The sequence below is a fragment of the Dermacentor silvarum genome, chromosome 8 (genome assembly GCF_013339745.2).
Source record: "Dermacentor silvarum isolate Dsil-2018 chromosome 8, BIME_Dsil_1.4, whole genome shotgun sequence".
NCBI lineage: Eukaryota > Metazoa > Arthropoda > Arachnida > Ixodida > Ixodidae > Dermacentor > Dermacentor silvarum.
This window is the reverse complement of record NC_051161.1, coordinates 116,320,159-116,345,749: the sequence shown is the minus strand read 5'-3', so window position 1 is coordinate 116,345,749 and position 25,591 is coordinate 116,320,159. Positions and strand designations below refer to the sequence as shown.

General features: G+C 44.7%; 1 protein-coding gene and 1 long non-coding RNA gene across 2 annotated transcripts in view; one reads left to right on the top strand and one right to left on the bottom strand.

Moving 5' to 3' along the window:
- The window catches only part of LOC119461632 (monocarboxylate transporter 10-like), a 291,751-nt gene that overhangs the window by 181,770 nt on the left and 84,390 nt on the right, over window positions 1-25,591 (bottom strand).
- Window positions 3,596-16,514, top strand: LOC125947334 (uncharacterized). Its single transcript, XR_007468191.1, has 4 exons — window positions 3,596-3,962; window positions 5,074-5,183; window positions 8,162-8,284; window positions 16,125-16,514. It is a non-coding gene; the product is annotated as an uncharacterized LOC125947334 (long non-coding RNA).

Genomic DNA, 25,591 nt, shown 5'->3' with positions numbered 1-25,591 from the left:
CTTCATTGAAAAGTCCAAGCTGATTCTTTTCTTTACACTTGTAGGGAACATCGCTTGCGGAAATAAACTCATGAATAGGCACTCAACCCACACGACGACGCCTCGAAAATCGGATTGAAGGAATGTTGACTTCCGAGGTAGCATGAGGGCTAGCCGAACAGGCTGACAGGGATCAACTGACTGCACTATCTCTTCTCCACCTCTAGGTGCCAGAATACCTCAAAGTGTACAAATAAATGCACTATGAGGTCTTCTGCGTGGCACCGCGTTCGATATATCGAATGTGCTGGTGAACGAGCGTTCTTTATACGCGTGCACCAGACCGATACATTTGCATGAAATTTTCAAGGGTATTTTACAGCTGTTCGATGTACAGAATAATTCGTTATAAGTTGGCTTGATATATCCGCGGAAGACTGTATCTCCGTCACCACATATATGGCATCGCATTGATCAGCTGTACAAAATACGTATCAGATGTAGTCACATTAACTTCCTTCAGCTCTTTCTGGCCTCGAACAGCCCTTGAATGGTATCGCCTCCACAAAGAAATCCTAAAGAGTACTAATAAACGCAAGTTTCATGCAACATCAACTAGCGTACGTTGTGTAATCTGAATTTGTTAATTACTTACTATGTTCCTTTTAAATTCTTTGTAAGGTCAGGTAATATGGTATAATTGTAAAGCTGCCTTCGTCGTGCGCACTAAAGTTTTTCCACGTACCACCAGCTAAAAGTATACGATTAGAAAGTTACTTTTTAATAATTGCATTATTTGTTTAGCCTGCTCAACCCACTTCCTTCCGTAATGCCTTCGAGTGCTGACGGCGCAAATAAATAAATTATTAAACTGTAAAATATATTTCTTGAGTGAGGGGTGGTCACCTCCGGCAATGTTTCATCATCAGACTATATTTATGTCCATGGCAGAACGAAGGCCTCGCCCAGCGATCTCCAATGACACCTATCCTGCGATGTATAAAATGTGTGCATTATTTAAAGCTCCATAGTTTAACACTACATAACCAAACTCAGTTATTCTTCTGAAATGACTAGTCAGCTGTTCCTCTTAGCCGCTTATTTTGTCTGTGCATGAAAGTCTCTCGTTTTATTTGAAGAAATTACAACCTAATTAACGAGCTCTTGAAACTCATATCGCTTTGGTATATAAGTTGCTATGTGTTTTTGGACTCGCGCTAAAATAAAAAAAAACGTACATTGCTTTTTAAATGCAGTGGATGAAATTGCCGCGAAAAGACAAAGCCGTGTAATACATTTGAGCTTTTCATTACATGCCTATAGCCAGGAAGTTTATGCAACCAAATGATTGTGTATTATTACATTTTCAAATTCCTACGGCATTTCCCCTATGTGGAGAAGCCAGTTAAACTTAAATGATTCACAATTCGAATTTGTGATGTTTCGACCATATATTCGATAGAGAGAAATGTGCATGACCAATAGGAACATGTTGGAGGCAAAAATTATTATCAAATTTTGCAAAATAATCTGTGTTTACCAACTGAACAGCATATGTCTACGCTGGAACAGATAGGAAATTGAAATGAATCACATGCATAAAAGTTTGCAGTGCTAGTATTATGAAGTACAGTTTCAGTTTTATTACTTTCAATTTATGATATATGATAGTTGATGTGATGACTTCAATTTCCTGTTTTATGTTTAGGCTACACTGACACTGCACAAACTATATTTTTTGTCATAATACGGAATACAGGCCGCAGAGTGCGGCTCATAAACACATCGGGATAATGAGGTGTAATTTCTGGATACATTTCTCGCTACGGGTAATATAGGAGCCCCTTTCTCGCAAATATGTCTTGGTTGAGAGCGCGTTTGCTGAAAGTGGACTGATTGTCCGCGCTTTCCGTGCAGCTACCGAAGCGACTGTGACTGCCTTTCGCTGTTTAAAGCTTTAAGCCTTTCGATGCCAAGCGCCTGAAATATACACTAACAACGCGCTTGTCCAGAACCAGAAAGGTCGCAAGCATCATGCGAAGGGAGGGATTACCCTTGTACGGGTTAGTTGCATCCTTGAGCAAAAAAGAAAAACCGGGGAGTGACAAGTCATTTTTAACGACGAGCTGTCGCTCTTATCGTTATCACAAATGATGACTTGCGGCAACGTACTGCGCTTTGTCGGGAAGCTGTTAAGCCCGGCCCACATGGAGCGAACTTTCACGGCGAACTTCGCGCGGCCCGCACCAGCGCGGCTGATCGCCAGCGTGCCGCCGCCGTGCTGCACCCACATGCGGCGAAAAACAGGCGGCCGTCGCCGCCACGATTTCAGTGTTGCTAGAACAGCGTGATTTCGTTCCCAGTAAAATGCAGTGAAAAAATAGTTTTGTATCTGCAAGTAAACCATTTTTTATGTAATCGCGGTAAATAAAACGACTTATTATCTAGGTTTAATGTCCATTTGACAATTTCTGTCACTTTTTATCAAAACATGGACTGCAGGACGCGGAATAATCGCTGGGGCTGGCCACGCTGTGCAGTGGCAATCGTGTTCAGCCGCCGCGGTACCGTAGCCACAGATGCCGTAGCTACAGTGTACTGTACCGTAGCCGCGATATCCGCGGTTTTATGAGAGGTGCTGCGGTAATTGTGCGTTCTGCAAACATCCGTTCCCAGTTTGCACTCGAACCCTACTAAAAAATCCTATTTAAAACGGGTTTTAACGGGGTCCTGTTTGGCAACATACAGGTGTAAACAGGACCCGTTTACACACAAACAGGTCTGAACAGGGTCCTGTTTGGCTTGCAAATAGGTTTAAACGGGACCCTCCCACACAGAAATAGGTCTAAACAGGGGCCCCGTTTAGCGAACAAACAGGTTCATACCGGGCACTGGCACCAAACAGGGGCCTATTTGGCCCGCAGGCAGGTTTTAACAGGAATCTCAGACACAGAAATGGGTCTAAACAGGGGACCCGTTTGGTAGTTAAACCAGTTAAACTGGCTCATACTGGTCCCACTGGCACCAAAAAGGTCTACATGTAGCTGTCATGCTCGATTTAATGCTTGAACAGATTTACGGTAAAATTCGATTTGAAATTGGTACACACGAGCGAGCGCTCCGCAACACCCCAACGACAGCCGCTTCGCGTCGGCGCCGGGGCACAACCAACGGCGCTGCCAAACACAGAGAAAAAAAAAAGAAAGAAAAGGTTAATAAATAACAAGGAAAAAAAAAGAAAAAAAAAGCGAAAGCGCGATTTGAACCCGCGAACCGCAGATCCCAAAGCAAGCGTCGTAACCACTCGGCCACACAGATACGGCGATATCTGTACTCGTTATTGAAAGGAACGTGGCTGGAACGCATAATATCGAAATACTACCACAGAACACCCATATAAACTACCACATACTACGCCGTCACGATACATGCGGTCACCAAAGGGCCGAAAGTGGGCAAAAGCACGAAAGCATGGTCGCTTTCGGTGCCCCCAGGAGGCGCTGCCACTGCCCCAGGGGTAGAGTCACTGGGGCAGTGGTCACTTTCGGTGCCCCCAGGGTAAAATTTTTCCAGTGACTCTACCCAGGGGCATGACTGTGCTGTTGCTACCTGTTGCTGTGCGTGCGCGCTGCATTGAGGCAGGTGGATGTGGATGTTTAATCGTGTGTACGCTGTGCCGAGAGAAAATGTCGTGCCCCTTGTGTGCTTTGATGATCACCTAACCCCTGGGACCGCGTAACGTAGCTCGCAGTACCTTTCGCGTGGTTCGCCGATGTCGATTATCGTAGTTATGGCCCGCTTGCGCTTTCTTTGTTCCCGGCCTCTGATAATATCGCATCGGATCACAGTGCACGGAAGAATTTGTTGAGCTATTACGTGCTGTAGTTCATCCGCAATTCAACAGTGTTTACGTCGGAAGGATCGTCGTGCAGTTGACGCCGCGACCTGACATGAAGGAGCGTTTGCCGACTACGCCTAGAAAGGTAAGTCCGGCGCTTGCGCGCAGTTTTGTAGTCAATGGTTCGTGAAGTGTGAATTGTTATACGGATCACGAGATGATTAGTAAAGCGACCACAATGATAAATGTGTTTTTCGAATGTTCGTTCATGTCGCAGTGCACATTTAGCGAACAGTCTCACAAAAAATGTCCTGAAACGTATTGGACGTTGCCAGGAGCTTTATCATGTATTTGCTTCCTGCTATAACGTATGCTAACGGTGATTGTTTGACCTGAATGGTAAAGAAAAAAATCAAGCAGGGAAAGTTACCACTTGTGTACGTAATTTCTGTATAGGTATTTCTAGAATCGTACAGCCTTCCGCATTTGTAACTATATTGCGCGAGCGTCGATCATGGGCCATTTTAGCGCCTTCGACGGCGATACTTAGCGAGACCGACAAAAGTAAGCAGAGGCGCATAAAGCACTCTCCAGCGCAAGCGTCATCTGCTAAGCTGCTATTCTCAGGACGACGCACGCCCATTTCATAGTATGCTGGTACGTCAGCTAACGGCTGCGCGAGATGGTACTAGATTGTTGTGTCTGACGCATGGCCAGATTTTAGCTTGTATGCGAATTCTACTACATATAGTGTCGCCAGACAGGCTGTATTTCTTGTGTTGGGTGTCCTGTGTGTTTTCGTGTGCTTGTAAATGTTTGTTTCAGAGAAGCCGAGATTACAACAGCCGTGTTTCTTTTTCATCGAATTTTTTTTTTCTGCTGAAAAATAGGGCGTTTGTTCTTGTAATTTCCAGTGCATCGTCCTTCGAGACAATGCTTTGTTCCACCGCATAAAGAAATTCGATTTTGGAACACTTTTCATGTGTTAAGGAATTTTCTTCGTAGTACAATTCACATTTCACTTCCTACAGATGTGCATTTGCGTGAAGCTTTTGATAGTAGATTTATGTTTGCTGCAGTTTCATTTCATGTTAAATAACCGCTTGTGGTGTAACAATCAGATGTTTGCACAACCAGATGCAGGTTCGTGTAGTTTGGTTGTGTGAGACTTTTCAGAATGTAACATGATCTTGTTAACTTGCAAGCTTGCAGTTTCAGCAGGGATTACAGTAAATTGAACATTTCTTATTGTTTAGGGATGTCAAGATTTCGTGAACCAGAGGCATCTCTACACCGCATAGGAACTTAAGACATTTCTGCAGCCGGAACAGCACGGCAAATCATCTGATCTGCATGCTGCGACAAGGTGTGTACAAAATGGTCCCTGCCACTTACACAAGCTGTAGGTTTTGTTGGTACAATTCATACCTGTCAACTCTCCTGAATTTTTCGTATTTTTCGTGATCTCTAACAAGCATACCAGAGGGGGCACTTGCTTTAGGCCAGTTTGTTCAGATAAATTTCTTAAACAGGCTAAATCGGCAGCAGCAAGAACACTGCAAATGTGCTCTGGTGATATAAAACAGTGTTGTCAGTTCTGGTGTTTCAGTTCGCTGCTGCTTTGTGTGCTGTTAAATAATGGTTAATTATGTGTGTATCAATGCAACAGTGTGGGTGCTGAGAGGAAGCTTTAAAAAAATGTGTGCTACCTCGCCAATAAAAAATTTTTGTCTGCAGAATTTTTACAAAATATAAAGTTCACAGGTTGGCATGTATGACATAATGTACAGCACTGTTGCTATGAATATGCTACATTCATAACTTGCAGTTTCGGTCTACTTGAATTGCATATTTTGAATCTGGCCTGCCTTCAGTTTAATCAATTCATTTAAGTAGCCTCCTCTGAGTTAAATGTAATTGGAGGCTATTGTAGAAATGCATGATGTGCTCCCTACTGACTGAATTGTGGCAATCTTTTTAGGGACCATCTTGTGAGGCATGCATATCCTTTCATGTCTTGCTATGATTTGCCCAACAAAAGCAGCAGGGCTTTGGTTACCTTTGTTATTACGCATTCTTGTAGACTTCCGTTTCTCTCTCTTCTAACATGTGTGCATGCGCAAATTCTGTGTTCTTAATTATATTTCTGTAAGTTGACCTAATTGTGTATTACATTTTAAAAAATTTGGGGGGGAGCGGGGTTATTGATTCCCATAATACTAGGGAGAACGGGACCTCAGACCAAAAGGCCACAAAAGGTGGCTTAAAGTGTTCGAAGCTCAGAATTTAACATTCTGTCTCCTAAAGCACTACCAGTATGAAACTGTTTCTAATTGCTTTGTTTTTATAAGCTAGCTGCCCGATTTGCAGCCACATTGTGAGAGAGTAGGTTTTTTTCTTCTTTTGTTTGAGTTCTTTTGTTGAATGTTCTCCTTTTTAGTTCAGAAATTTTTTCCTACCACCTCACGCAATACTCCAACTGGAGCCTATGAGGTATGTTTATAAATAAATAAGCAAATTCCTGAGGCATGCAACAAACCATGCAAATCAGTCCCTAAAAAGCCATAAAGAGGATCTATTATTTTCAGCAGCTGCCTCAGTCGTACTGTGCTCACTGGCGCACTGACAAAAACCATTGCAGCAGCAAAGCACTACTCTAAACATTTCCCTTTCAAAATTTTTAACTCTCATATGCTGTCTTCTCCAAATCGTGTTGAGTGCATCTGGAATGTTTCGGCAATTGTTTTTACCTCAACCATTATGCAAAGCAATCATGCAAAGGTTCAGCTTGTTGACTGTTGCTTATTTATACCTAGCCTGATCTCTGGAGTTGACTGTATGCTTTCTTTTTTTTTTTTGCATACCTGCCATGGTTGCTTAGTGGCTATGGTGTTGAGCTTCTAAGCACGAGGTCTCGGGATGAAATCGTGACCATGGCGGCTGCCTTTTCAAGGGGGTGAAATGCGAAAACACCTGTGTACTTGGATTTAGGCGCACGTTAAAGAACCCCAGGTGGTCCAAATTATTCCGGAGTCCCTCACTACGGCGTGCTTCATGATCATACTGGTTCTGGCATGTAAAACCCCATAATGTAATTTAAATTTCTTACACAAGAACTAAGGTGGCTTTTAATGATGCCACCTTTTCACATTACTGCATAACCACAAGTTTGTCGAAATAATTGAACAAATGTCATCAGTATTCTGTAAAAGCAAACTTGTCTTGTACAGCAGCTCGAATAAGCCATTTTCAGTGGAATAGCAGGCTTAGGATGTTGCCAGAAACTTGTGTCGCATAAGGATGCGCTGCATCAGAAGGCACGTTTCTTGTTCATTGTATTCATTCTAGCATTGTCTCATCTCTATGTTCCTTTCAATGGTATTCACTGTGCACACATACTAAAGAGATAAGGAACATCCACAGTCCACGCATACCAAAGAAGTCACAGTCAGACAGAGAGCGATAGAGCACAGCACGCTTTCACTCTCTGTCTGTCGCTTATTTCCCTCACATGTGTTCATTGTGAGCACCACCAAAATGAAGTTACCGACTTGCCCAAGCTTCAACTCTTGTGCTTGGTGTTTTTTGTCTACAAAATGCCCATAAGCAAGTCATAGTGGTGGTGATTTTCACATGTATGGAAAAGGCTTATTCAATTCCAGAACAGCTTCATTTGTTCTAGGCATAGTAAAGAACTTGCCAGTGTTTATTTTAAAGGCTGAATTGGTAGGAAACTATTGTGGGTATTCCTAATGGCACCCTTTTGCATAGTTTGTGCAGATGCTTGAAGCTTGTACTATGTTGATGAAAATAGAGTTGAAGCTATAGAAGCATATTTGTCAAAATGTAGTGAATGCTTCCCAGTAGAAATCCGGAGTTATGCTTCTTGGGACACTTATTGGTTAGCCTTATTGGGTAATGCGATTAGCCTTATCGATGCTATAATGTTGCAGGGTCTGCAGGATGGCCAGCGTTACAAAAAAATTAACATCATTGTAAGAATACATGTTCTGCAATAATATTAGGATTGGCCCCCCCAAGTGACAACGCTTGCTTACACTATATCTGGGATAAACCAGGTTTACTCAGCCAGACAGCCATCCGTGCATGAGGGGGGGGGGGGGGGCGGCAAAAAGGGGCTTTCGAGTAATCTTCAAGTAGATGGCTCATACATCAGATCTTTCTTACTGTGCATGCTATGTTGCTCAAAGTCAAGTTAGCTATGGGTACAATGTCTACATTTTATTACTGTTTATGCCTAATGAAGGTTGCTTTGTTCACAGTGTCACTTTCTATATTGTTTCTCTTATGGCACTAAGCTCACTTGTTTTAATGCTGCTATAGGTATGGCTCGGCCTGGTGATGAAGTGTAAGCAGAACATGCTATGCTGCGAATTGGTGCCAATCTTCACATCCGAGTTGTTCCCACGACAGTCAAGCACTACTGTGATTTGCTTCATTGGCAAGGTAATAAATATACTATGGTGAGCTTGCACCTTAATATTGGCATTGAAAAATATGTCAAGTAAAAGACACAAGAGTTGGCCTTTATGACAGATACACTCATGTTCTTTTTTTAAAGAGCTCTTTTAGCACTGTGCTTTATGGGCATGTTTTCAGAGGATGCTTATACTCCTTTATTACAAACTGCCATGGAGCTAGTTTGTGTGTTAAACTAACACTCTTTCACTAAGAAAAAGTCCAGTTTTTACTCGCACAGCGATATGATGCCAAGGACGAAAGGGGTGGAATAGATCAATCTGAATGCATGTTGCTCACACAAATACAAAAAGGGCGCATGGCATGGCTAGCGCGATTTGTTTTACATTGATGATAAGCAGTCTCAATGTCTAATAATTCTATTGATAGGGAGCTAACACGCTGGTTCCCGGTCATTTGATTAAGGAAAGATTCACATATCTCTGAAGCACTCTGGTCCTTATATTTTGCCACAATCAAGTGGTTTTTAAATATGGGTGCACATTGCACTGAGAGCAGTGCAATACTAATGCCAACTGACCCACACATCAAGTTTGCGTAATTACGCAGCCTGTAATTTATACATTTGGCTTGTTTAGCCAATGTAGCATCTACTGCACAATAATGGTATGTGATAGACACTGCACCTGTGTACTCTACATGCATTTTTTTGCATTCCTTTTTTTTCACAGGTAGTGATGCATGCCTTTTCATTATTTATGTGCCTAGACAACAAGCCAAGCTTGTTCTGGGCCGAGAAAGAATTCTAGGAAAAGCCTACGTGCTGCAACTTTTCTCGGAACGAAACTAGCTTGGCTCGTTGGGTTGGGTTAAATCATGGGTTCTCAAACTGGGTTCCGCGGAACCTACGGGTTCCGCAGGCCCCTGCTCGGGGTTCCGCGAGCCACTGATAAATTTTCCCTGGTCCCGCTCTCGACAAGTGTCTAAAACGGCGAACACGAGGTGCGCTTGATCGAAAGAACCTCCATTACCCATGCCCGAGTGTCAAAATGCACATCACAGTGCGTAACAGCCACACGCGAACTGCGCAATAAATACGCAAGCAGCTTTTAGCCACCCAACCTCTGAGAACGGGCAGCGCGCCTAAGCTTTCACACTTGAATCTCGGAGGCCGTAGCTTACCACCATGCGCGTTTCTCCTATTTGTAGATAGGGTCAGTGCCGATAGTGTGCGCACTGACGTATACGTTGGAGGGGGAAAAAATGCGCGGAGCGCCGCAAATGCGCGCCGCAGAAGAGCAAGAACGGCGTAGCGTCCAACCGAAACGAAGCGGCGCAGTCCGCATCGCCGTGGTCCTCAGCGGCGATCGTAAGCGGCACGTGACTGACAGCAACGCCGAAGCGCTTCGTGCCTAACCTTTAAAGCCTTTATTCTTGCGTTTATCGCCGCTCGCAACACCGCGTTGGCGGCTAGCCGCGTGCCTCCGTAAGTGCATAGTCGCTATCTCTAATCGCATCGATAACCACCGCAGTTTCGTCCGCCGCGGTTGCGGCAAATAGTAGTTTCGTTTTCACTCGATGCGCGCGTCGGCTGCGTGCCTTCGCAACTGCGCAGTTGCCTCCCATGGCAGCGTCGATAGCGACCGGCCGCAGTTTCGTCCGCACTTCTTGCAGCGAACGGTAGTTTCGTTTTGACTTTGTGCGTGCGTCAGCCGCCTGCCTTCTGAACCGTAAAGTCGCCGTCCATGATCGTCGATAGCGGCCGCGGTTTCGTTCGCAGCGGTTGCGGCAAGCAGTAGTTTCGCTTTGATTCAGTGCAAAGCTGTCGAAGATAAAAAGCACCAGCTACATCGCGATGGACGGACAATTTGTTGGCGAGCAGCTGAGTGGAGAAAAAATAATCGAGATGTGCGCCTGTTGGTGTGCAAAGCGCGTCTCAGATGAAAACGCGCGCCGCGAAGGATGTCGCGAGGCCTTCGCCGCTGCTAGCGCTAATCAGTCATGAGATGAAGAGAATTTCAGCTTCCGCACTGGTCTTGTGCTAAATAGAAACAAGATTTGACGATTCATTGAGTAAATAGAAGCGTGATGACATAGTGAAGTATTTTTTCATTGTTTTCTTGATACCCTAGATAACTCGACATTCGGTTAATTCGGGGGGGGGGGGGTTCCTTGGCACTTTATGGAGCTTAGCAGGGTTCCGTGGGATGACTGTACTTGAGAACCCCTGGGTTAAATGGTTCGATGGGTTTTGGAGCCCATACGGGTTCCTTGCTCACACTAAGACACATAAGCTTGTAGGCTGTGCTTCTGTAATTTGTACAGCTCACTGACAGTGCAGGTGCGGGCCTCATCTTCACAAAGAAGCTGACTGACTGCACCTTCCACGGAGCAGGTGACTCGGGTTGAGTGAGGCACCAGTGTTGGTGTTTGTTCCCTTGTGCAAAACAGCAGCTTTAGGTTCATTGTAGTTGTAGAAAGACAAGTTACACATAACTTCCATGGTTTGAGTGGGCGCATTTCTCGTGGGGCATCAAGCTTTTTTTTTTTTTGCAACTGTCTGCATGGGTGCTTCAGTAGTATTGGTGTGAAGTTGGCATAGAGTTGTGCATTCAAGAACTTCTGAACAATGACCTGCTGTAGTTAGCGCTGTGAAGATTGCATCGTCTACCAAGCCTTTGGTTTTCTGTTGGTGCACTTGTAATCGTGCTGTCAGTAATTTCTCGGCTTGCCAAATTATCTTGAGGCCCCACACTGACGCTATCTATGTCTTCAAGTGCAGACTTTTTAGGATCAGGTTCTTCGCTTTGCAAATGTGGTTGTAGGAAAGGTGGCACTTACAGGTGCCTATTCTAGACATTATTGAAGCAAGCCAGCGAATCTTAGTTACGTCTTGTCCATAATGTATAGCAGTTAGTCAAGGGTTGAGAAAATTGCTCTCAGTGGTAGCATGCTGGCAGTAACTTGGTCATTGACCACATCTTCATCATTATGTTACCTGATTAGATGAATTTTTGTTGAAGCTTTGACAAAATTGCCTACAGAAGTTATGGATAAATAATTTTAGCCAAGGAACATTGGTTTGTCTTACTCGTGTCCAGATTAGAAATCTATAAGTGCCACCTTTCCTTCAACCAGACTTGCAAAGCTAAGAACCTTGTCCTGAAAAGTCGGCACTTTCAGACATCAGTAGCGTCAGTGTGGAGCCTCCGGATAATTCGGCCAGCCGGGCAGAAATTACTAATAGCAAGAGTTCAAGAATGCTGACAGAAAATCAAGGGCTTGAAAACTTACACATTTGCAAGATGCCAACTAGAGCAGCTCTATGTCCACTTCATAGCGACGCTAAGGGACCACCTGTGCAAACTGTCGCAAGAAAGCTTGACATATTAAAACAAAAAAAGCCTGTTTAAACCAAGAAGTTAACTTCAGCTTGTCTTCCTGCAAGCCCACTAAACCTGAAACTGCCATTTTGTGCAAAGGACTGAACTTCGACACTGCAGGATACTTCACGATATCCTGGCGAGAGTAACCTGCACCATGGAACATGCCTGCAGTCAGCTCCTTCTGAAGTAAAAGAAAAGGTTCACGTGGCGTAGCTGCCATGGTGTAATCCTGGAATCTGTTTCTGCTCTGCAACTTTTGAGCTTCTGTTTTTCAGTGACCACAATTGCATTATTATGAAACGGAATGCAATAACAGGTTCAAACTCAGGGTAATGTTTTTATCTGCATGACTTTGTGGCCAAAAACTGATAAAAGGAGGCGCAATGCGACTATTGAACCTGTCCAGGGGACAGGGACGTCAAGAAGTTTTAAATCCATTTGCATAGGCTAACAATCGCAAGGCAAACTGCTGCTATTCCGTGAAAAAGTACCGTGCACTTCTTACTTCAAGGAATAGTGCCAATCTTTTTCAGCTGTAGTTAGCACCATGTGTGTACACTGCACACATAATTTGAGTTAAATGTAAGGAAGGTATTGCAGAATAGGCCTTTTATAACTAATGGCCATAATTTTGGCATTAGTAGATCTTTGCTCAGACCATCTGACAATTTCTTGAAAGCATGGACTTTTTGTTTATGTAGCTGCTGTGCATATTCTATATTATCATTTGGTCTTATGCATATACTGTTTGCTCTAAAAAATTAAATTCTTGAGTTTCACATGCTAAAACCACGATATGATTATGAGGCATGCTGTAGTAGGGGACTCCGGATTATCCCTTGAACCCTTGTTAACTCAAACTCTGATATCTGAACATATCAGTTAAGTTGAAAAATTTTTCGTGGCTCAGTATCGACTTTATGTATATTTGACTTCTTATCTAGCAATGCTTCTGTGCTGTGCTCCGGTTATCTCGAAATCTTGACTGCAACACTGTAGGGAAAATGTTATCACCCAAAGGTTTCCATACGTTGTACGCAGCTGCGATATCTCCAAAAGTTGCAAGATCGCAAGTTTGTAGCAAATTCTGCTTCATTCCATGCCACTCTTGTCATCCACTGTTCACGACCGGCAGAGATCTCATTGGTAATCCGGGCAGAGTGTTTCTCTGACCCCTGACAAAATGCAATGAGCATGATAAGGCCTCCCGCTTTTTAACTATATTACATGAGAACACTATAATATGGTTGTGCATCATCCTGAACGGGACATCGCATTAGACGACTTTTGCACAGGATAGTGCTTGGTGCACCTGAGAGTTCTACATGTCTCGCTGATTATTGCGCCTTAGAGGTGCTAAAGTGATGCGGGATGGACGCTCGCACAATATGGATAAAAATGCGGGAGGCTGTACACCTGAGCACCACAACATACATGCTCATGTGTACGCATAGAGTTGTCAGCTTGCTTATTTCCTGTGCTCTGTGTTTCTGTGTGGATCTGCTCGCTAGGCCATACTGTGTGCTGCGCCGAATGTTTGGCACGTTATTGGTATTTTTTTTTCATTAACAAGTTCAGGGCCATGATCTTGTAGCAATGCGTTGTCTGATGCCATTTCTAATCGTGCTTCGTCAGTTGTCATAGTGACACTGTGCCTAGGTTATCAGTACGGGTTTGATGGAACATCGTATAATGGCGCTGTGTGAGAACAGATCACAGAAAGAATGCACAGAGGACAATCGCCGAACTTCAGCTGAGGTTTACAGCAGAAAAATTACACAAGCAGCAGTTTCTGCGCAGAAACATTGGATAAAATGCCGCCATGGCGCACATTGTGTCGGCGCGATCACAACAGATGGTCATGTCATACAACTCTACGGAACATTCTGATTTGCGCAAGATCAAAGACACATTTGTACTACACGTTATACAATCAAGTTACGCTCTTCAAGCCCGCCAACTTGGAAACCTTTTGCAAATATATCTCTTCTCTTTTTGACAAATTAAGTGATGCGGTGCTAATGCAACCTTCTCCTTCCTTTTTTCGTGTGAAATGCCTCAAGTAATTCTCTCTCTTTTTGATCCTTAAAACTTCCTAGTATACAAGTGTCGTCGTACACTGGAGTGCAAGGACACCTTTTGCAATGGTCAGCCGAGTGACCCCCTGCTACGAAAGCCTGCACGGATGCTCGATGCTCCCTCAAATGGTCATTAAAACATCTACCAGTTTGGCTGACATAACACCTGCCACAAGAGAGCGGGTTGTGGTAAACCACCTCCGCCTGGCAGCGTACGAAGCCCTTAGCATGCTGTTTCGCACACTTATGTGAAGTGCGTGCACTGTTCACTGCACGGCAAATTCACCCCAGTTTTTCTGAGCGGAGAACACTATGGGAAGGCCGCACTTTCCGGCCACTTTCTTCAAGTGGTGGGAGAGGTTGTGCAAATAAGGCACCATTAACAGCTTCCTTGACCATTCTTTATCGGCTGCCCTGCTCCCCACACCAGACCTTACTTCACCAAATAGGCTTTCAACAACAGAAGCGATTGTTTCACCAGGGAAACCCACCTGCTTGAGCCTCTTGGTTTGTACTGCGAGCTTTCTGATGGCTCGCATCGGTGATCCATTCAAGCGCGGATCTGATACTGTTCAATGCGATGTCTCTCTTAACAAGTTTTGAGTTCCAATAGTCCCATAGTCTCCTCCGCTCGGAAAAACTGGCACGAATGTGCTATGCTCTGAACTGTGCACGCAATTCACAAAAGAGTGCAAAACAGCATGTTAAGGGCTTCGTACGCTGCGAGACAGAGGTGGTTTACCACATCCCGCTCTCCTGTGGCAGTTATGTCAGCCAAACTGGTAGATGCGTTAATGACCATTTGAGGGAGCATCGAGCATCCGTGCAGGCTTTTGTAGCGGGGGGGGGGGGGTCGCTTGGCTGACCATTGCAAAGGTGTATTTGCACTCCAGTGTACGACGACACTTGTATACTTGGAAGTTTTAAGGATCAAAGAGAGAGAGAATTGTTTGGGGCATTTCATATAAAAAAGAATGGAGAAAGTTGCATTAACATCGCGTCATTTAATTTATCAAAAAGAAAAGACATATATTTGCAAGAAAAGGTTTTCAATTTCGCGGGTTTGAAGAGCGTAAATTGATGGGGTATAACGTGTAGTACAAATGTGTCTTTAATCTTGTGCAGATGAGAACGTTTGTAGTGCTGTATGACATGATGACTTTCTGTTATGATCGCGCTGACAATGTGCGCCATGGTGGTGTTTTGTCCAATGTTTCTGTGCAGGAACTGCTGCAGTAAACCTCAGTTGAAGCTCGGCGATTGTCCTCAGTGCACTCTTTCTATGTCCCGTCCTCACATGCACCGTTATAACATGTTCCATCAAATCCATACTGACAACATAGGCACAGTGTCACTATGACAACTGACGAAGCACTATTAGAAACGGCATCAGAAAATGCATTGCTACAAGATCGTGGCCCTGAACTTGTTAATGAAGAAAGTACCAATAACATACTAAACATTCGGCACAGCCCGTGGCATGGCCTAGCACGCAGGTCCACACAGAAACACAGAGCACAGGAAATAAGCAAGCTGACAACTCTGCATACACATGAACATGCATGTTTTGGAGGCCAGGTGTACAGCCTCCCCCATTTCTAGCTATATCGTGCGAGCGTCCACCACGCGTCATTTTAGTGCCTTTAAGGGACAATAATCAGTGAGACCGGCAGAACTACTCAGGTGCACCAAGCACCCTCCTGTGCAAGAGTCGTCTAAGGTGATGTTCCCTTCAGGACGACGCACGACCATATTATAGTGTTCTCGTGCAATATAGTTAAAAAGCAGGAGGCGGTACCTTCTCATGCTCATTGCACTTTGTCAGGGGTCAGAGGAACACTCTGTCCGGATTACCAATGAGATCGTGGCGTAGAAAGAAGCAGAATTTACTACAAACACCATCATAACATGTTCCATCAAGCCAGCAACAAACTAGCCCATCTAAGTCTCATAATTATCAGTATGGGATAAACCAGCCAAACACGGATGCTAAAGCCACTATTCCACAACGGTATTTACTTTTCTGGCAGAAAGGTAGCTTCCAAGTAATTTATTAGCGTGACGTGTCCATGCTGCTTTTTAAATGTGTATTTTATGCTTGTACTACTTCTGTTGCTTCAATACTATTGTTAATCGAATAAGTAATGTCTTTTTGATTATAACACTTGTTTCAGTGGCCCGCTAATTGTGACAGTTTATTCTACCGCAGTAGTGCATGTTCCCTTAGAATCATAGCCAAATTGCCTGAAACCAGTTACTTTTGAATGAGATTTGTTAGTATTTCCCATATTCTGAATGCTTACCCATTCTTATCTGTGTGAACATACGCAAAACTGCTTTTGCCTTTGTGTGAACCTGTTGCATAAGTGAAAAGAAATTGTTGGCTTTTCTTTACTTTTTCAGGTGCCCTGCAAGCTCTCACCAAAGCAACACATTCCACTGGTTTTCTGTCAGAGTACCATTATAGAATTTCGAATAAACTATGCTTGTCAGATGTGCGACATGCCCCGTCTTAAAATCGGAGCGCTTCAGTAATAATGTTTGAATGGGTGTACATAAAAACACACGTAAAGTATACTTATGTCTTTCTTTTACAAGTCCTCTTCACCCAACGTTTTTCCAACTTAAAATTACGCTTTGCTGTACATTTGTTTTATGCACAAACCATTACAGCAACACAACACTGCAGTAAAATGAGTACAAATGATAAAGCATGCAGTACACCTGCAAGAATTACATTTGCATACTTGTAGTACATATGAAAATGAGCTACCGATCTTTTTCAGGTTGCATACTCTTGTAGGTTATACATGTCAAGCGCACTCATAGGTCACACAAAACTCGTTCAAGGCTGATCTCAAATCCATAAGTGCACCAAATAGATTTAAAGAGTGACTTATGTTAAGTGACATCGGACCAGTCTAAAGAAACCTGGCTCAAATAGGGAAATAAATAGGTTCGAACAGGGTCAAACGGGAGCGGACTAAACGGGGACAAACAGGTCTGGGCTAAATGGGTTCAAACGGGGACAAACAGGTCTGGGCTAAATGGGTTCAAACGGGGACAAACAGGTCTGGGCTAAATGGGTTCAAACGGGGACAAACAGGTCTGGGCTAAATGGGTTCAAACGGGGTCCCGTTCCATAATCCTATTTGATGAAACCCGTTTGAATTCAAATAGGATTTTTTAGTAGGGAAGTAATTGCTCAAGAAGGTCGCGGACACATCCTTTCAGTAGTCGCAGAAAACGCCCAGCTGCGCTGTGAACCGGTCCGGACAACGCCACACGACGATCTTTTTCCGTGAGTTCTTGTACTCTGGGTGGCAGCAATCCCATAATATTGGTCGCGCCTGGACGGCTATGATCAGCCGATCGTTGTACGCGATTCGCGCAGCTTTCGTCGCCATGTTCTTTGGCTGGCTAGCCAAGTCAAATGTGGCGGCCGGAAGTCGGACGCGACCGCGCCCTGATTGGTCCGCGCCACTCGCCGCTTCCGGCGAGCGGCGGATCGCCGGCGAAAATATTTAGCCCACCTTGATCGTCGGCGAACAGCCGCCGGCCGCCGGGCGAACAGCCGCCGGCCGCCAGGTGGACGCCGCGCGCGGCCGTTCGCCAGATTTTCGCAAGAAAATCGCTCCATGTGGGCCGGGCTTTATGGTTCGTTCTTCAGAAAGGGTATTTGTTTTTTTCCGCATCGTAACTTACGTCATCGGGGCAGATTTTAAAACATAAAGGTCTTGGTCAGGCGGTGGTACCTAGGTGACATGAACGTCCGACAAAAATGGACTTGTACAGACACTTTCTTTTGGAAGCGCTGATAACGTTGTAATTTTAACCACAATAGCACTTCGTACATGGCATTTTTCCTAACAGCTTAACAGAAGGCTAATCAGTCCTCATATTAATAAACTTAAAACTTTTTACCAGAGACACTCTCAGATGACTTCAATATATTTACAATAAAGGGCTCCATAATTTCCACCATGGCTTTACGTAGGTACGTTGGCGCACTTCATGCAATAATCCCAGTCAGCCTACTCACATATAGCGCATTACTAATCACATCTACCATGGCCTCGGCTACATCCCAAGAAGCAATTTCCTACCTATTTTGATTACTTAAGACTCGGTAGGCTTAAGACAGGCCAAAATTCGAATAGGAATGCGTAGTATGGAATTAGTATGGAACCTACAGTGATCTAGAAACTATGTATTAAACTCGAGTCTGTCCAGAATTAGACAGTAACATTCATTTACTCTGACTATTCATCTATTATCAGTGTTAATAAACTAAACGCATACTGTGCCGATCTTTCCCCCCACCTCACCCCAAATTCAGCTGGGCGCAGGCTACCACCCTGCGTCTGCTACAAATACGTACCCTTCACTCGCCCGCCTCCACCTTATATTCCCTGAAGTCTACAGTACACCCAACTGCCGGTGCTGTGGCACTCACCCGGCTACGCTTCCGCATGTGCTGTGGGAGTGCCCAGCACTGTACACATACATTACCACGACCCCCTCGTCGAGGTTGCGTGAGGCTCTGCGGAGCTCCGTCCTCGACGACCAAACCTGGGCGACCCAGCACGCCCGTGAGGCGGCGGCGAGGCAAGCCCTCGACGTCCCCTCATGGGAGGCTTAGGCCCGGCCATCATAAAGTGCTGGCTCTACAATAAATGTTTATTCCTCCTTCTGAGCTTCTATCGCTAGGTTTGCGTCGTGAAGTCGCCTGCGCTTGCACAAGTTCTACAATTCTACGCTCCAATCCAATATCCCATCACCAAGAGCTCGGCGCTTGTCATCACGAATAAGCTAAAAAGCAACCTCGCCTTCAGAACGTATAGTCAGCGTCACAAGCTTTCGTACCCCAGAAGGTGAAAAAATATTTATATTTCTACGCCTTAGTCACGCATCGTAGTATTCGGATTTACAGCGTATACTGGTCTAGAGTAAACAAAACAAAAGTTTTGCATAGTTTTACTGGCTGTGGGGTAGCTGCGTTGAAAATAACTTATTCGCAGAACCTCGGCCGCGTAAACTTTTGGCGGCGACTGTGCGATTGAACACCCGCATTTTCTTAATTCTGCACACAATATTTTTAATGAATGGCCTTCCAGCCAACGTCATGCAGTGCTTACACCTGGTTAATTTTCAGGACAGCAGACTCAGACATGACTTATTAAGTAGAAGAACTGAACTATTATGTAGCACGTCATTATTATCACCAATCAGGTGTAATAAATATGTAAACCAATAAAGGATAATAACATTGCCTATCAAATTTTACTAAAATCTCAGGACTACTTCAAAACTTTGCCTGTTCGTCTTGTGTACGTCCCTATACTTTCTAGCAAACTGAAAGGGAGAAATTCAAGGGTGAAATTGACATCTCTTGTGGCACCATGGCAGAAAAGGGAAGGTGTAGCTTAGTGGGTCCATATGAAAGGATCAGCTGCGATTGTGCTACTCTCGCACAAGGAACGACACTTTTGTATTTTTTTTACAGGCAGTAAAGTGATAAATGGTGTCCGTGGACGCTGGAGTGATCATGACAATACCACCGTACCGATATGGGTGATAAACGATTCTAATAAGGGAACAATTCTGCAAGCCTCACGGTCCTTTCTCATGTTTCTTCAACTCTCCAAACACGTTAAATTTAGCGTAGGAGAAAATTCTTAGAGAATTACTGAAGAATTGTACCAGTAATTATATCATGGTGCTGCGATCTGATTCAGCAATAGAGTTAGTTAAGAACAGAACAGCAGAATGCCATAGTAACTTTGGTGATTCTAGCCGAAAAAAATGTCTTCTTGCAACGCTTTGTGGGCATAACTCAAAAAGGGTGTGGTCTGTGATTGGAATAGTTCTCTATTTTTACACGACAAAATACATTAACACGCCCCGGTGTCTTTTCGCATTATTTCCAATACTCATCTGCGTACGTCGTGGTAAAAGGATATGAAGACCTTTAGTATTTCGGGAATTTCGTGATGGTATATGGGAATGGTTCAAATGATAAGACACGTGGGCTGCATATTGAGGATAGAATGTTTATGTTTCGAGGTATTGGTTTGTACTAAGCAAAAAAGCTTGTGAAATAATTCGGACAGCCTTCATTTGCACCGAAGATCCTGTACGCAAAAATTCTGCTTTGATATAATGCAAATATACTCCGTCAAATAGCTTCTGTATTCCTTTGTAAGAATACTACATCTGGGGCTGCAGCCAAGTTTTCTACTTCTGCGTCTTTTAATTGCACTCACGGGAAGCTATGTATTTTTGTGGTACGTTTCAGGATGAACAAAAGTCTCACAAACACGCCTTTCCATGACATAGCTGAATAGGCAAAAATATTTCTTAGTAATGTCTTCATAAATGTTTGCCTTAAGAAAGAAACTAACTTTGAAAACACAAAGTTGGGTTTATTGTCTAAAATACATTACACCTAAAGTGCAAAAGAAGTTTGGAAGCACGTTCGCATGTTCACGAAACCAGCCAGCTATTTTTTTTTAGGAAGACGTTGGTACAGTAGTAAGAAACGAAACAAGAACCGACACTGAATGACCTCCGTTTCGGAATATGCCATCTGGCGGGAAACGGCCAAAGTAAGCAGCGACAAAATGATAAAAATAAATAGCGGCGCCGCTGGCTTCGAACCTGCGAGCTGCCAATCGTGGTATCAGCGAACCTAATCGGTGGTCGCGCAGAACGCTCGGCTATCGGTTTGAGTGCTGCCAGAGGCAAAAAAATAGGTATATATACGTACCACAATAAATTCTGCGACCTTGTTATGAAAACTTCGATTTCGGAACGACTTTTTTGGCCTTTCAAGATTGGCTGCTGCAACTAGCTGAAAGCCGAATCATGGAAGTTGATAAATCCCCAATAATACGTCGATCGATGCAATAGGCTCATCGCAAATTGCTTTTTACTGGCCAAGAAAGCCTCCAAATTTGGCCTATTCCATAGACTCCCATACTTCGAACTTCGCCCGCAATTTGAAACGGGTTTTCTGTCGTAAGTAATAGTACCGCTTGCATGAGATGTCGGGCTAAGCTCCTAGAGCCTATTTCCACGGTAATATTTTGAAAGATGGCTTCTATGATTAGTTATTTGGGAAAAACGACGCTCTCCCATAGAAAATGCGCATGTTTTCAGAGGCGGCCGCTAGAGGCGCTGTTCGGCGATGTCCCAGATTCCTGGTATTGTATCCGACGACAGCTTCATGCCCGTCCAGATCAAGAGGGCGAAGAGAAAGATCGTCAACACAACGCCGTCAACTCCTGCGAGTACAACGACCATGAAGTCAAGGCCTGCGCGCTGGCCGCACGTGACCATCTCTATGCCGGAAGAACCCTCAAGCAACCTACGACTGCTGAACAGGCAAACCATATCCATTTTTCTGGAATTTGCGGTGCCAGATCCAATTAAAGACATCAGAATAAATCCACGGAAGAATATACTCGCCATAGACGTGTATAACGTGAGTGCACTTGGAAAACTTTCAGCAATCACGGAGCTATGCGGCATCAAAATGCGCCCCTTTATCCCGATCGACGATACATCCATAGCCGGTGTAATTTATGACATCGACATAGCAATTCCCCATGATGACTTACCTAGCCTCATGAAGCCGGCAAACGAGGGCACTATCATTACGCAAGTGCGCCGCCTTGGGAATACGCGCTGCGTAAAAGTAATATTCAAGGGGGATTGTACGCCATCCCACGTTAAAGTCGGACATTTCCCACATCCGGTTCGACCATGCATCCAGAAGCCACTTCAATGCCATCAGTGTTTCAGGCTAGGACACGTCAAGGGCGTGTGTCCCAACTCGCTACTGTGTCCCCGTTGCGCTGAACCTCATGCAGAAGAGACCTGCGGTGCCACGGTTCTGAAGTGCGCCAACTGTAATGGCCCCCACGCTGCCTCGTCGAATGACCATCCCCGCATCGAGAAGGAGCGCGCGGTTGTCAAGCAAATGTCCAGAGACAATTCGACCACAGGGAGGCAGCCGAAGTAGTCCGGCGTCGACGTCGGCACCACCGTACGTCTTCAAAGAAGGCGCATGCTCGAAGTGATAGTGCCCACTCCACTGCGGCACCACTTAGTCGCGCCACGCAAGTGCCCACCACTTCCACGAAGGTAGCGGATAAGACTCTTTCTTTAGTGGAATGACCTACGCTACCGAGCAGCTCCCTTGCCAAGGAACCTCAGTAGGTCGCCGTCCCACCGGAGCCTTCTCCAGCCATGGATGATGCACTTAAAACAGATCAAGCCATTTCGGTTCTGCGTTCCCTCATGGACGCCATCCGAGCGATTTTATTGGACATGGGCACAACATCTGCTCGAAGCGCACTTAAAGTCCTGGACGCCTTAAGCCCAGTGCTTGAATCCCTTAACTAGAAAGATGGCTACCCATACCCCATCCTTCCGAAAAGAAGTCAAGGCAGCGTCCGTCATCCAATGGAACGCCAGAGGGCTAAAATCACGCCTTTCATATTTTCGTCAGTTTGTGTACACCGATGTGTTTCCACTCATCGTCATTTGTGAACCCAACTTGTCGGAACCAATCAGACTGTAAGGGTACGAAGTTATCATGTGTTCAAGAAATGGTGCATGAAGCAAAATCATCGTATTTGTTCGTCGTGAACATACCTACGTTTTGCAACCAATTGCGCGCCAAGACGACAATCAATATATATGCATCACAGTTAAAAGAACAAACTCTTGTTTACTCTCATAGTCGTGTATATATCGCCTTCAAGCAATTTTGATACAAAAAGGTTAGCGGATATCTTGAGTGTGTGTCCTACCCCATGGGTCATCATAGGAGATTTCAATGCACACCATCTGGCATGGGGAAGTACAAGAACAAATGCAAAAGGACGAAGATTAGCACGAAGACTCCTGAACGATGGTAGTCCCACCTTTCTTCGAGGCGTGACATACGGCAGCTGCCTCGACCTTGCTTTCGTCTCCAACTCTCTCGCCAGATGTTTGAAGTGGTTTCCAGATATTGAGACGCATTTGAGTGATCACATTCCCACTTATCTTAAAATCAAAGGCTTGTCGTCTAGATCTGGTCCACGGAAGACCATTCGGACGATTGAATGGGCCACCTTCGAATCTGATATGGAAGATTCTTCCCGCGAGGGCCTACCGTCTGGGTTAGAGCAAACAATTAAATGTACGATGCAAAACGCCACTCGCATGATGAGGATCTCTTCCACGCGAAACGACTTCGACATACAGGGTGTTTCAGCGAACATTTTCACAATTGTTTAAAGGTTGCCTGTTGCAGATAGCACAATTATAGTTAATGAGCTGGTCTACTCGAAGAGGCAGACATTACTTGCACACAAAATTGAAATGCATAATCCACTCATTAACAAAGATTCACTAATGAAGTTTTTAACTAATTACGTGATGGCCCATATAGCGATTTACAAATTGTAGCCGGGGAGTTCGCAAGGCGGATCCACTTCAAATGAATTCTCAGGTGACACCAGTTTCGAGATATTAATTCGCGAACTTTGCCGAGAAATGCATTGGCGTTCCAGTTACTTTTGTGCTTCAATGCATAAAACCATGTTTTGTTAAGAAAGTAACTGGAACGCCAATGCATTTCTCAACAAAGTTCGGGAATTAATAGCTAGAAACTGGTCTCATCCCGAGAATTCGTTCCAAGTGGATCCGCCTTGCAAACTTCACGGCTACAATTTGTAAATTGCAATATGGGTCATCAGATAATTAGTTAAAAACCTAATTAGAGAATTTTTGTTAATGAATCGATTAAGCATTTCAATTTTGTGTGCGAGTAATGTGCGCCTCTTCGAGTAGACCAGCTCATTAACTAGAATTGTGCTATCTGCCACAGGCAACCTTTAAAAAATTTTGAAAGTGTTCCCTGAAACACCCTGTATAATTAGAGCGACTACGAGCCCTTCGTCGCCGGGCGGAACGTTGATATCGGCGTACAAAATCAATCCATGACCATAGGGCGGCCAGGAGGATGCAAAAGAGGATTCAGCGTCACATGAATAGATTAGCATCGGAACGTTGGGCAACGTTTTGCCAGACACTAGACCCCCGTAAGCCACTGTCTCACATTTGGAAAACGGTGCAAGGTCTGCGTTGCCTTCCGGAAGAGCGTTTTCCATTCAAGACGCTCGCGCTCTTCCAAAGGCGGCAAGACATCCAAGTCGCAGAAGACTTTTGTGCGAGGATCGCCGACCAAGCGACTCGTCCAGATCCTCCAGCCCGTGATGACGTCCCCCATTCCCGTGATTGCCCCATGGACCTTCCTTTTACAATGGAGGAGCTCGAGGCAGCACTAGCTCTTTGCAGGCGCTCTTCATGTCCGGGTCCAGATGGTATATCATACCGAGCCTTGTGATATCCTGGAGAATCCGCACTGAGAGAATTGTTGAGTCTTTACAACTCCTCATGGCAGGAGGGAAACGTTCCTGACGAATGAAAAGTGAGCCGCCTGGCGCCACTCTTGAAGCAGGGCAAATCCCAACTCGAGCTCACATTTTACCACCCAATAGCGCTGGTCAGCTGTGTAGTAAAGATAATGGAAAAGAAACAGTGAATAGACGTATGATTAACAAGGGATAAGCGAGTTGAGTAAGTGCCTGGATTTTTCACGGTCAGTTTTCGCAACTATGTTATCATCACTATAGTCATAGTCACGATTCTCAGGATGGCAGTTATCAACCGCTTACGTAATGGGCTCAAACTGCGCATTATCGCCATGCATTAGGAAAGCAGTTGTCTAGATTGGCACTATATCTTTCGACTGACTCACTGCGCAGTTCCACGGAATCAAACAAGGCAAAAACTAATCTGTTGGGCGCGCTGCTCCGGCAGCGTTGAGAATCCGCTCTGATGAGAGTGCATGGCCGCTTCTTCGGCGTCGCTCAAGAGAGTAATATAGATATTTTACTACTAGCGTCATCTGCAGAGATTGTGATAACTAACACGCTGGCGCGGGGCAACCCGGATGTTCTCACACACCCCACGCCTTCGCCGCGCTCTACAAGCTTGCTTGCTTATGAAGGCCAGGTGTTCTTTGCTCATTTCACACGGGTTCGACATGTCTGGCATCAAACTTGTAACGACTTCAAAGGAAAAAAAAAAGAAAGAGTCAAACAAGGGCCGACGCTAAAGAAGCGAACGGAGACACAATCGCGCGTGAGAGCTGTCACGACGAAAATTCAAAATAAGTGAATACTCACCAGCAAAATCAGACGGAATACAGACATATAATCATTTGAACCAACATCAACCTTGTCTTCTTTAATACCGACACTTGGTTTTACCCTTTCAAGTTTTTTTTTTCTCCTGCCCTAGCATTTGCACGCACACTTACTCTTCACCGCAGCGACCATCTGTCGGCGCAGAGGGCACAGGCAGTGCTTGTTTGATGACGGCGCAGCTGATGAGAAATGCATGACGAGAGTTCATTGGCTACAAAGCATGCGAGTAAGCTAAGCGCCGTCTCAGCCATTGGTTTCCACATTTCTTGCAGACCTCGGTAAAGAAAGGCCGCCAACAAGCGCTGCAAAGTCTGGTCTATAGCAAAGACAACCCTGTGTAAACAGATTGTGCGCGTGACGTGAAGAGTGTTGTACATCCAGAAATTTGTCCGAGTACCAGCGACTACTTTAGAATATAGTGCGGTGATAGAGGTACAAATAGCCGCCAGAGTTGGCTCCTCAATTCCGATTTGATGACCGACGACTGCGCTAGCCGTTGTCATTTTGCTTTGAGTGTTCCTTGTTTTTCTGGGGACAAGTTCGCCCAAGAAATAGTTATATTCTTGACCTTCCTGACTCAAAGTGTCGGCGCTCTCTGATTAT